Source organism: Elephantulus edwardii, unplaced genomic scaffold, assembly GCF_000299155.1.
Source record: "Elephantulus edwardii isolate Elephantulus edwardi_28Jun2011 unplaced genomic scaffold, EleEdw1.0 scaffold00062, whole genome shotgun sequence".
NCBI lineage: Eukaryota > Metazoa > Chordata > Mammalia > Macroscelidea > Macroscelididae > Elephantulus > Elephantulus edwardii.
Genome location: NW_006399812.1, coordinates 9,071,621 through 9,086,228, shown reverse-complemented (window position 1 = coordinate 9,086,228; position 14,608 = coordinate 9,071,621). Strand labels below are relative to the sequence as shown.

The window sequence follows — 14,608 nt, the reverse complement described above, 5'->3', positions numbered from 1 at the left end:
AAAAAAAAGAGGCAAGACAGAGAAATTGACACAAAAAATAGTTAAAGAATTAACAACAAAAACTTCAGAAATCTATGAACAGCGTCTCCAGAAGAAAGAGACTGATAATCCAATCACAAAATGGGCAAAAGACATGGAAAGACTTATCACGGAGGCGACATTCAGATGGACAACTAATACAGGAAAAAATGATCCAAATTACTGGCAATAAGAGAGACGCAAATCAAAACGATAATGAGACATCATCTCACTTCAGTTGCAGTGGCAAAGTTTAACAGGACAGCAAGTAATAAAAGTTGGAGAGGGTGTGGCAAGATAAGAACTCTTAAGCATTGTCAGTGGCATTGTAAAATGGTACAACCACTCTGGAAAGCAGTTTGGTGTTTCCTCAAAAAGCTGAACAGAGAAATTCCATATGACGTAGCTATTTCACTGCTTGGAACGTATCTTGAGAAAATGAAAACTAAGGCACTGACTTGTATACCAACGTTCATAGCAGCATTATTCACCATCATAAGAACATGGAAACAGCCCAAATGTCCAGCTACAACCCAATGGATTGAGAAATTGTGATACATTCACATAATAGAATACTATGCAACATGACTTGAGAGTGACTGGAGAGCATTATGCTAAGTGAACTAACACAGTCTCATAAGGACAAGTACTGAATAAGATCATTATTATAAAAATAAAAGGATAACTAGTAAAACATGTACAGGAACTGAAGGAGGGGAAGGGTTGAGGATGGGTAGGGGCAAACCCATGGGGTTGCACAGTTTTGTGTGTGTAGGGTGTTGGCAGGGAGTAGAAGGAAAAGGGAAGGAGTCAGGTGAAAAACAGGGTAATGATGATTAATTTTATAAAACATAATATATGAGAATGAGAGTATAAAACACAATGTGAACGAAGAATAGTATGAAACACAATGTATATGAACTTTGTAAGCAAACCAATAAAAATATTTAAAAATACATATATAACCCATATGAAATGAAAATTTCCTAGAAGTATAAAAACATTCTACAGTGATTAAAAAAGAAACAGAAAATCTGAGCAGATCCATAACAAATGAAGAGATTAAAGTATTAATCAAAATCCTCCCAACAAAGACAAGTCCCGGGCTTCACTGGAGAGTTCTACCAAACATTTACAGAAGCGATTTCAATCCTTCTCAAGACTTTCTAAAAATGAAAAAAGATTGAACACTTCTTACTTATTTAATGAGAGTACTATTACCCTGATACCAAAACCATAGATACTGCAAGAAACTTATGGACCCATTCTCAACAAAATTCCAGCAAACCTAATTCAAAGCACATAACAAGGATTATACACCATAATCAGATGAGATTTTTCCAGGAATTCAAGAGAGGTTTACATTAGAAAATAAATCCAAAGTCTCTGTAAGCTTTCATTAAAATTAATACTAATAAAGAAAAGGAAATAAATTAATGATGTTTAACACATTACTGAAATATCAGAACTGTTTCAACTGATAAGGAGACTATATTTTATAAAGTTGTCCATCGCTTTAAGATAAAAGTACTCAAGAAGCAAAGAATGTAACGGCAATTCCTCAATGTAATAAAAGTTTTCACACTATACTTTAGTACTTAAACACGGAGGACTAAACAACTATTCTGTTTCATGAAGAACTTAATAATGCACACTTACACACTCTTGTTAGGCTACAATTCATTGCCACCCAATGTACAAAACAATGAAACTCTGTTCATTCTTGTACCATCCTCCCAAATTTCCCTGTGCTATGCACAATGTTTGAGAGCGAAAACAATATACTAATTCATTAATGCATCTTACATTGTTAAATACAGATCTCCAACTTTTCCTACTAGAAAGTATATTAAGTGCACTATGAATGCTAAGGACAGCATTCTATAGTGATAATGCTGTACTGGTTCATTTAGGTAACCATTACTGTTAAATAAGAATTTTAGTATTTGTCATTAAAACTTTAGGGCATTGGAAAGTTGAATGTTAAAAACAGTGTTTCAGAGAAATAGCACTATTAATGCAACAAGTGCTGTGAGACAAAAATTTTGACTTGTGACAATAAATTCTTAATGTATTTTACAGAAAATATTTTTAACAGATAATGTCAGTCAGTATATAATAGTGTGTTCCAAACATGACTTCTGTGTTTCACTAAATTGTCAGTTCAGGTAAATCAGGCACTTGACTCTATTGAACATAAGTCCTTAGACATAGTGTACCAAAATACAGAACTATTAACTCAGAGCTTCATGGAGAGACAGGCAAACTAAGGCATTCACAGTCATACTATTGTTAGACAAGGCTTGAAAACAATGTTATGCTTACCTTTTCATAGAAAGATATCAGTGATTCCTTCAAACATCCAGATTTCTTAAAAAATACTTTCAGCATACATTACTATGTAGACTACACAGCATGCAAGATACAGCTGAACCTAATGCTTGCAAGAGATCTCAAGGGAGTCACACCATTCTATAAACTGCAGTGTTGCAACATATAAAAATGCAGAAGGATGGGAAATCTCCTTCTGTGCTATTAACCATCTCTGAATACTCGACGGAGGGTCAGTTATATGTTGGTTCTGACTCTACAGTACACAACACCACACACACACACACACACACACACACACACACACACACATTAACTAATACACTACTAAACAAGTTTCCAGGTATATTTATAGTTAGTCATCTATGTACCTAGGTCTTTACCCATGAGGGGTTTTTTAATGTCACAAAATATGCTGCAGTAATCTTGAAGCCAGATAAAGTTGCTTAGGCTCATGAATAGAAAGAGAAAGGAGGAGGCCAGATTCTAAGGGACCATGATGGCTAAGAGCTGAATAGAGAGTGAAATTCATAAAAAAGAATAAGAAGATAGAGCCCATAAAGCTCAAAGTTATAGCGTTAGAAGACCTAGCATGCTAGTGTTTCTAAGTGTAAACATACAGTAACACGCAGGCTAAACTGCTCAATTTTCTTCAGTGAAATCGGTAAATGAATCGTTTATGTATTTAGTCAGTTAAGCAATAATATGTCAACAAATATTACATACGCGACAAATACTGTTGAACAGTGTTGTACAGAAATATCAGTGGATGGGCTTATTAATGTACCTAGAAGCAGAGTGGTCAAAAATATTCAGCATACACAGACACATACGAAGCATACACCACTTACTGCATGTTTAACACAGATATTAGCACATAACACTTCAACACATTACATACACTCCTAATAACATCAATTCGTGCAGATATCATTTGAGTGAATCATTCATGTACCTAAGTTTGAGAAAGGAAGCTTCATCATTTGTAACCCAATACTAACTTAAAAATAAGTGCTAACAAAGGTTCCACAGACTAATCACTGTTGTGAGTTATCTACGCGTCTAACCCTGCTCAACACAGAGCTTTTATATATGTCAATTTAAAAGAATCTGCTCATTTAATACGTATTGTTAAATGCAGTCGCACAAAGATAAGGAGGGAATGAATCACCTGGCTCTGTTACACAGTTTCTACACATGTCACTACACAAAGCACAAGAGTAACACACTTCAGAAAACATGGTTCCACAGATACACTACTGCAGTTAGTCTCCTGGGCATCTAGTCCTGTCTAATACAAAGACTCAGGGCATGTCACTAACAAAGGATTGCGAACGACATATGGATAAGCAGGGTTTCATAGGGAGATCACTAGAATAAGTTAACCAATCACTCATTTCTGTCAAATTGAGTGTCTTCACATCATTAAACAGAAATAAGACCTTACAACATGACTAAAAACAGTGCCTCATCAATATAACCCTAAAATGACTCATTCACATAACCAGAAATTCGTTATATGCCAGTACTAAAATAAAAAATGTGATAAAACCTTAACTAATCAATCCAAGGACGCTCTAGTGGTCCAGTGATAAGAAGCTGTGCTGCAATCCCAAAGGCATATGGTTCAAATCTACTAGCCGTTCAATAAGAGAAGGATGAGCAGTTTCCTCCAGTGTGATTAACCACCTCTTAAAACCCGCTGGAAGGTCAGCTAGGAATGAGTCCCAACTTGACAGCACACAGCAATAGCCAAAACAAACCCAAAATTTAAAAGCAAACAAATATTAAAAAACTGGCTGAGTTTAGAAGAGGTCATGACACCAGGGACATTATAGCCATCATAGATGGATCTTGGCTGAAAGCAGAGAGTACATGAGGAATGTCTACCTGTGTTTCATTGACTATGCAAAGGCATTTGACTGACCAGATCACAACAAACTGTGGCTAAACTTGAGAAAAATAAGAATCCCAGGACACTTAATTGTGCTTATATGAAACCTATACTTGGACCAAAAAGCAATCATCAGAACAGAGCAGGGAAACACTGCATGGTTCAGGATCAAGAAAGGTGTACATCAGGAATGCATCCTTTCTCAATACTTTTTCAATCTATATGCATACAGAACAGATCATTTGAAAGGCTGGACTTTATGAGGAAGTATGTGACATTAGGATTGGAGGAAGATTCATCAACAACTTGCATTATGCAGATGACACAGCCTTGCTTGCTAAAACCGAAGAGGACATGAGGCATTTGCTGCAGAAGGTCAAGGACTGTAGTCTTCAATATGGATGGAAGCTCAACATCAAGAAGACAAAGATTCTCACCACTGGAACAATTGGTAGCTTCATGATAAATGAAAAAAAGATTGAGATTGTTGACAGCTTCAGTTTGCTTGGCTCTACAATCAACACTCTTGACACCAACAGTCAAGAAATAAAAAGACTAATTGTATTGGGAAAGTCTGTGGTCAGGAACCTCTCTAGAGTACTGAAGAGCAATGACATCAGTCTGGAGACTAAGGTGCATCTGATTGAGGCCATGGTCTCGTAGTTGCTTGCTATACATGTGAAAGATGGACAATAACTAAGGATAATAGAAGAAGAATTGATGCCTTTGAGTTGTGGTGTTGGAGAAGAGTGTTAAACATACTATGGACTGCCAGGAGAACAAACACATCTGTCCTAGAGAGGGTGAAATCAAGCTGCTCCTTGGAGACAAGGATTTTGAAAGTCCATCTCATATACTTTGGCCACGTGGCCAGAGGGTACCAGTCCTTGGAGAAGCACATCATGCTTAGAAGGGTGAAGGGACAGAGCAGGAAGGGAATACCCAGGAAAAGATGGATTAACTCAGTGACTGGACACATGGGATTAAGAGATGATGAGATTGGCTCAGGATAAGGCACGGTCAGAGTTAGTGTCTCTACGAGTTACAGGCAACTTGATGGCATGTAACAACAATACAACACAGTATTCTACAAATCTTTATTCACATATCATTAAAGTGAGTCAATTAAATACTTAGATATTTTAAAACATAGTATATTTATATACTAGTATATAATCATATCATATATATATGATATATATAATCAAATATCATAGTATAGATATTTTAAAACATACTAAGAGCAAAGACTAAGATATTTTAATGCATAGTATCAGATACTAAAAAAATACATTTTTCATAGTACACTTCTTAACAGAGAATTAAGACAGACATTTCACTAGTTTGAATCATTTAGGTAGCTACCTGTGAAAGAGTTTTAACATAGGTCACTGAGCAAACTACACACATCTAGTCATGGGGTTTCTCAGATATTTTACCAGAAGACTCATTTTCACACCTTGCTTCATTATATACAAAGGTTCAACACACATTAAGCTAAATACAGTTTTTCATCTTGTTATCACTAGATTGGGTCATTCATGCGAAACAGAGAATTGAATCATAGGTTTAACATTCTAGTTAAACATGCACTGTTCAGGGCTGGATACAGGGCTTCAGGGATTTAGCACTTAAGGTAGTGATTCACCATTGAGCTTTTTAAAATAAAGATAGATAGATAGATAGATAGATAGATAGATAGATAGATAGATAGATAGATAATGTTGTTATTGTTATGTGCCATCGAGTCTCTTGCAACTCATAGCGACCCTACGTACAACAGCCATAAATCCTGCTCTATCTCTTGACAACCTTATTGTCTCTGATACACCAATCCCCATTACCGCAGTCACTGAATCAATCCATCTCATTGAGGGTGTTCCTCTCCTGCACTGTCTCTCCACCCTCCCAAGCATAACGTCCCTCTCCAAGGACTGATCTGCCTTGCAACATGTCCAAAGGATGTCAGATGGAACTTCAGAATCCTTGCCACCAAGAAGCAGCCTGGCTTCACCCTCTCCAGGATGAACTTGTTTGTTTTTCTAGCAGTCCATGATATATTCAATACACTTCCCCAGCACCAAAGCTCAAAGGCATCAACTCTTCTTCTATCATTCGTAGTCATTGTCCATCTCTATGATGCATAGCAAGTAATTACTAATATCACGTCCCGTATCAGGCACACCTTAGTCTCCAGACTGACATTGTTGCCCCTCAGTACCTTGGAGAAGTCTCTGACAGCGGACTTTCCCAATGCAATCGTCTTTTAATTTTCTGTCTGCTGGTACAGTGTTTGTTGAATGTAGAGCCAAGCAAACTAAAGCTGTCAACTATTTCAATCTCTTCACCATCTGTCATCATGCTGCCAATCAGCCCAGTAGTGAGAATCTTTCTTTTCTTGATGTTGAGCTTCAATCCATATTCAAGGTTGCAATCCTTTACCTTCTGCAGCAAGTTCTTCAGATCCTCCTTAGTTTCAGCAAGTAAAGTTTTGTCATCTGCATAACACAGATTATTGTTGTGTCCACCTCCAATCCTGATGCCATACTTCTCCTCATAGTGCCCAGCCTCCTGGATAATCTGTTCCACATATAGATTGAAAAGATATGGAGATGGGGCACATCTTTGACGCACACCCTTCCCAATTTTGAACCATGCAGTGTTTCCTTGCTCTGCTCTGATGACTGCCTCCTGGTCCAAGTATAAGTTTCACATAAGCACAATCAAGTTATATATATTTAAACCATTTGCAGAAAAGCCACATATGTGTAAGTGCTGGTTAATAAAATAGCATGAAGATATAGAACTATAGGGAAGGATTTCCCCCATCAGCTCTGTAAAACCTAGAATTTCCTCATAGAAAAACTCATACAAAACTCATCTTTTAGTGCTCCACTCACTAAAAAGGTTTCACAAAGATACTACTAAACTGAATCATTCATGCATCTGGCTCTGTTAAGAATGTACATTCAAACAACATTTTAAAATACCATTTAAATCATACATGCACCCTGTGCTGCTATATGTGTTTCATTCACATACCATCGTTCATGGCGTAATTCTTTTAAATATGCTTATTCAAATTGTCTTTAGATAAACTACGGGTATGTTCAACACTCAATGCTCAAGAGTATTTCACAAAGAAATCACCAGAGTCAATCATTCAAATACTTATGCTAAATATAAAGTTTCAAAATAGATCTCAAAGAAAACTACATGTGTACCAAATACAGCTAATCATAGGCTCACAGACATCCGATCAGGGAAGGTCATTCACACAACCACTTTTTAAAAACACAGTGTTTTAAAATATGCCATTGATCTACATTGTTCCAAAAATACATTACAAGGGTCAATCTCTCATGGATCTGTTAAACACAGAAATTGATTAAATGTCATGAACACCATAAAAATAAAATAAAAATAATCTTGTACAATTAAATGTCATGCACACCATGAAAAATAAAACATACAAAAAAATTCTTGTATACAGCTGGTGGGAATACAGAATAGTATAACCACTGTGGAAAGCAGTCTGAGGTTTCTTTTAAAAGTTGAAAATAGAAAAGCCACTTGATCCAGCAATTGTACTCCTAGGCATATATGCTAAAGAAATAAGAGCTGTGACACTAGCAGACATAAGCAATCGATGTTGATTGTAGCATTATTTACAACAGCAAAGAAATAGGAAACAACCCACGGGTCCATCAGGAGACAAATGCTTAAAGACACTATGGTACATTAACACAATAGAACACAACTGAGTACTAGAGAATGATAAAGCATTTGCAAAATTCTATGTAACATGGATGAACGTAGGAGATTCTGCTAAGTAAATCAGTCACAAAAGTCATTGTATGTCTCTCTCTGTCATCAGGTCAGCACTGATTTATAGCTTACTATCTTTTGGGTTTCTGAGATTGTAAATTGCATAGGAGACTGCCCATCTTTCTACTATAGAATCAATGGTGTACATTTGCATTAGCTGCATTATGTTTTATGATCCAAGCTACCAGAGCTCCCTAAATATTGTATAAGATCACTGCTATAAAAAACTAAAGAAATATTTGTACATAGAATCATTCTTGGATGGTTACCAGGAACGGGAAGGGAGGAAGGGGGGGAGTAAAAAATAATAAGTAGATAATAGACATATATTAAAATGGGTAAAAGAAAAGGCAATAAATAATAAGATGATCAGCCATTGTAGATAATGTTATGAAACAAAATGCATCTGGATGACTGAAAGAAAAAAAATCATATGGTTTGTAAACTTCCATTTAAATCACCATAAAAATTATTAATGGCAATATTATGTTTAAGCATAAACAAACAAATCACAGCATTCTTAATTGTAGCACATTTCCCACAACTGTTTCCTTCCCTGATTTTGATATGATAACTAAAAAAATCTTTTAGAAGCAATCTGCTAATTGCTAAGTACAACAGTTTACATGCTAACGCTCTTTTTACTAATACTCCTGAATTACAATATACACTGAACTTTAAAAAGACACTTGACATGCAGGGACAGGAAGTTTATCCTTGGACATGAGAAAGAATTCAAAATTCCCAATCCAAAGGACATTCAGAAAATCTAGTACACTCTATACTGATTGTCATACATAAGCCATTTTCAGTAGTTCCTGTTTCCTGTTGTCTCGGTGAAATTTCTCATGTGACTCTGGTTGGCAAATGTCCTCTTTATGTCCTCTACATGAATATTCTGTGTTATATTCTGTCATCCAAAGACCTATAATTATACTTAACATATAATTATGACACTATTAGCATCCTGATTAGGATGGCATGGTCTTGACAACTGATTGTTGAATATTCAAGAGGTCACTGATCTTGAACAATTGTTTCCGATCCATAGTGAGCTTGAAACTCCCTATGGTGATCACTCTATATAGTGTGATGAAATTTATTTTATTGGAGAGTTTATGTTTTACTGTTGCTTGCTATTGTGTCTGCTAGATTGTGTCTCTTCTTGCTCCCATCACACACACACACACACACACACACACACACAAAGATATTGGATGCACACTGAAACATTTCAGGAAGCATATGATCAAGAATTAACGGTGCTGGAGGAAGAAGTCCAAGCTTCCCTGAAAACACTGACAAAAAATAAGACTATGATGGACTACAAATTCAGATGCTTCAGAAGACAGATACAAACCTGGATGTGTTCATCAGTCTCTGCCAACAACATGAAAGACAGCTCCCTGGCCAACCAACTGGAAAAGATTAATATTTCTTCCTAGTTCCCCCCAAAATTATGATCCTACAGAATGTGAAATTATTGAACAATATCATTAATATCACATGCAAGTGAAAATTTCCTGTAGATTATTAAAAAATGGATCAAACAGTATGTCAACAGGAAATTGCCAGATACTCAAACTGGATTCAGAAGAAGCCCTGAAATGAGGGTTAGCACTGCTAATGTCAAATGGATCTTAGTTGAAAGTAGAGATTATCAGAAATAGGTTTGCTTGGGCTTTATTGATTGTGCTGTGTGGATCATAATAAATTATGATTAATATCAAGACAATTGAGAATCACAGTGACGCTGTCCATTTGCCAGGAGGGAACAATGACACCCTGATGGCGGTAAGCACAATGGAGACAAGCACTCCAGAAGCGCTTCAGAGAGCCAAGCCCACTTTATTGGGGGTTGCAGTACACTTATATAGGCAAGTAAAGAGGAAGGAAGGCTAGGGTGGGCTTGTAAATGTGGGGCATGCAGATTGAATAGGAGAACCTCAGCTCAGTGTGGACCACTCCCAGCTCAACAGATGTGGCAACCATCTTCCCAGGTGGTGAGCTTTCCCAAGCCAGTCCAGCCAAACACAGGAGAGCTTTCCATATCCCTTATTAAGGGGTGTTGTGTCAGATAGGCTTGCACTTATCCAGAGGTAGGCAATCTGCCTTGGCCAGAGACTCTTCTTCCTCCCCAACATCTCCTCCTTTTTTCTTTTATTAAATGAATTCAGAGAAGAGAAAGTTTTTATTGTAGAGATCGTGGTGTTGCATGGGATGAGGACAACCCAGTGACAGTAAGAGTGCAAAACCTGATTAGCTTCTCCTGCTGTGGCACTATTGATGGTTAAAGCAGCAATAAGCAGTGTTATAAACACAGGGTGACTAAGTGTACCACTCCCAGGGCTAAGGTTGAGGGCCTGTTGGTTGAGTGCCTTCAGCATGCCCCAGGTCACATCTATCTGTGTTGTCTGGGGCTTTGGCTTCCTTTTCCTCTGTCTCATCTTCTTGTCGTGGATGCTCAATCGACACATCTTCTCAGTAGGCAGGTTGGAATCAGACATAACAAGCAGGGACCCACACAAGATGATGTGGTTTGTTCAGTGGGAAAATACAAGTAAAGCCTCTCCCAACAGTTAATAATCTGTGAAAGGTTCATTGGCCTTTTACAAGGCCATCCACTGAACATATAAAGATCCTGGGAGGACTGCCCTCATCATATCTTTCCAAACTTGAGGGATGTTTAAATTAAGGCTTAAGGAATTAAGTTGTGCCTTCGCCCCCGGAGAGTGAGCTCCAACATCCCTAACAGCAATTCTCTTTCCCAGCATATGGATACCATTGTAAAGGACGCTCAGGTGTCGAGCAAACGTTAACAGGGTACACATGTGGCTCACAGCTCCATCTAGCATCTTGCTGGTCACACATATTGTGTTCTTGGCCCAAGAACTTCCTGTTTCTTCATTGCCTTCTCTGTATTGTCCCCACCTGCTTTCTTTGTTTTCCTTACTTCTTGGGTGATTAGGGTAGAGAAGAGGTGGTGCAAAGGGAAGAGTCACCATTTTTGGTGCAATTAAGGGCTTTCCCCCTGACTCCATATCTTTAATCATCTTCTCTAAATTCTCTAGGGCTGTTTTTAGATCCTCTGCCATAGCGTTTTCTTTTCTCTCACTAGCTGGCTGTTTTGCAGTCTTCATTTTCCATTATTTCTTTCTCTTGAGCAAAGTATGTTACTAGGGGGGAAATCTGATTCCCCTAAACATTTACAAATAGCCATGATTATGAAAAACAAGTGAAGAGGGAGGGCTTTGCCTTCTCTCACCTCAGCCCTTCATTCTAGAAAGCTCACCGGACCCCAAGTTTGCACATCAAAGATGTGAGCAGCAGTAATCCAAGAGGTAAGATCAACAAATATTGTCCAAAAGGAGGAAGCTTGAGATTGTGTAAATTTGATCTCCCTATTTTCTACCAAAGACATTAGCACTTTATTTGAGGATCCTTTAAATTACTTGCTGAATTACCCATGCTAAAGCAAGGGAGTGCTTATCCAATAAAGTAAACCTACATCAGGTTCCTTGATGGGGATGAACAGAGAAGGGAGTACTCACTGGGTAAGATAAGCCTGTGGCAGATCCCTGTTTGGGGCATCAAATGTTGCTGTCCATTTGCTGAAGAGGAGCAGTGACACCCTGATGGGATTAAACACGACGGAGACACACCACTCTGGGAGCACTTCAGAGAGCCAAGTCCACTTTATTGGGGAATTGCAGTACACTTATATAGGTAAGTAAACAGGAAGGAAGGATAGGGTGGGCTTGTAGATGTGGGGCATACGGATTGGATAGGATATCCTCAGCTCAGTGTAGACCACTCCCAGCTCAAATTCACCAACAGGAGAAGAATGGGCAATCCCCTCTTGTGCAATTAACTGCCTCTGAAAACTCACTGGAGGGTCAGCTATAGGTCGGTTCCCATTCAATGGTACACAACAACAACAACAAAACCCACTTGAGGATCAGCTAAGGATAGGTTCCAGCTCCACAGTACACAACAAGTATGGAGGAATGACATAGCAGTCTGCTTTCATAAAGATTACAGCCTTTAAAATCTATGAGGTAGTACAACAACTTTGTCTTCCAGGGTCACTATGTGTTAGAATGACTTATCAACTATGACTTTGGTTTGGTTTTCAAGACAATGTTGTTAAAAAGCAATCACTGCACTGTAGTCCTGAGGCACACTGTTTGAAGTCATCAACTAGCAAGGATAACAATCTCCTCCCATGAGATTGCCTGCCTCTGAAAACCCACTGGACAGTCAGGTATGGGTCAGTTCTGACTTGAGCAATAACACAAGAGCAATAACAGTGCACTTGACTCTTTTAAATAAAAATGTCAAACTATGTCCCTAAACAAATTGCATGAGGTACAAGAATGTTAAACAGTATGTATCACTGAACAAAATGCTTATCATCCCACCCTACTAAATACAGTGCTTCACAGAGATGCAACTAGAGTCAATAATTAACTTACCTAGCTCTGTAAACAGATTTTCAACACATGACTTTCAACAAACACCTACACTATGAAACAGAGTGAGTCATTCACAAACCTAGCTGTGCAAAGCAGTTTCAATCTTTATCATTAAACTAAACGCAGCTACCATGTATTGTCAAATAATGTTCATCATTTACAGACACATTAATGAAATGATCCATTAACGTGTCCTGCTCTGCTGAACAGTGTCTTAACATATATTTGTGTCACTCTGGAAACTGTGAACAGTGCTCAGGCCTTTCATTCATAGGGTAGCTATGAGTCGTCTATGACTCGATGGCACTTAACAACTTATGACGACATAGAGAGAGCTATGTTGGCAGAGTGGACAGAAAGTTATGCTACCAAGCCCAAAGTGGGTGATTTTTATCTGCGGCCCTCATGCCTGGTTCAAATTGTTTTTCTGTCAAACATTCTTCTAGGTGGGATAGCACTGGTCTGTGCATTGCTGTACAGAGGTAACTTGTGGTTGCTGTGATGCTGAGCACTGAGACGCTGATGTGGCAAATGTGATAACGTTTACCCATGGCAGATAGTGTTTACTGGAGCTTCCGGATTAAAACAAGCCTGGAAGCAGGAGTGGCATCCACTTCCAAAATGGCTTGCCTCTGGAAACTCTATGAACAGTGCTCAGGCCTTTTGTTCATAGAGTCACTATGAGTTGTCTATGACTCGAGAGCACATAACAACAATAACAATGACAACATAAAGAGAGCTAGGTTGGCCTAGTCGACAGAAAGTTTAGCTACCAAGCCCAAGGTGGGTGATTTTAATATGCAGCCCTCAGGCCTGGTTCAAGTTGTTTTATTTGTCAAACATTCTTCTAGGTGGTATTGCACTGGTCTGTGCATTGCTGTACAGAGGTAATCCACGGTTGCTGTGATGCTAAAAACTGTTACACTGATGTGCCAAATGTGACAGTGATTACCCATGGTGGACAATGTTTGATGGAGCTTCCTGATTAAAACAAGACTGGAAGCAGGAGTGGCATCCAATTCCGAAATGGCTTACCTCCAGAAATTCTATGAACAGTGCAGGCCTTTCCATTCATAGGGTCGCTATGAATTATCTACAACTCGACGACACCTAGCAACAACAACAACACAATCTACACATATACCACATATAACTCAAGATGGCCTTTCACGACATTATCACATGAATGAATAATTTATGAAGAAAATTCTGTTAAAAAGCTACTAAACAAAGTATATATTCTTTGTACATTGAATTTCATACTTCTAATACTACAGAGAACTAGTCATAAGTCTGTCTCTCTAAAACACAATATTTAATCATATTTTACTAAACAAGTTACCACATGATTAACATGGCTCAAAACAAACCGCCCCCCCCCCAAATATTCTAATAAAGCACGTTACATTTTCTGCACTATCTATACGTTGACCGTGTTGTTTACTGTTGAGTTAGAACTGAACCCATATCTGATCCTCCAGTAGGTTTTTAGAGATAGTAAATCGCACAGAAGGAGATTGTCCACCCTTCTCCCATGGAGCAGCTGATGGATTCGAACTGCATGCCTTTGAAATTTCACCACAGTTTCTTACCACTATGCCACTCCCTATGAATACTTTACAATTACATATTAACTCAAGGATATTTTCTGTCTTTAAAATACTGAGGTCCCCTCTCTAAAAGATCATCTACTTCTTCATTTATTTTGTAATCAGTATTTATTTTAAAAGTATAAAATTACAAAGTGATATCAAACACTCAAAGAACACAACTGTCTACCAAGAATACTATACCCAGCAAAACTGGGTAAAACCCAGCAAAAATCCATTAAATATGAAGGAGAGATCGAGATATTCCCAGAAAAACAGAACTTAAGGGAGTATGTAAAAACAAGATCAGTATTGAAAGAAACACTGAGAGACCAGTTTTTTACAGAGGTGCCACAAAAATCAGGATGGACCAAAGTAACTGGCAACAATACCAAAAAGAACTCAACAAAATAATAACATAGAACCTTGCCTCTCAATAATCACACTGAATGTGAATGGTTTAAATGCACCAC

The 14,608-nt window shown here is 38.0% G+C and overlaps 1 pseudogene; it reads right to left on the bottom strand.

Moving 5' to 3' along the window:
- LOC102870674 overlaps nucleotides 1-10,578 on the bottom strand; it is a 34,120-nt pseudogene extending 23,542 nt beyond the window's left edge.
- Nucleotides 10,579-14,608: the final 4,030 nt, after the last annotated feature.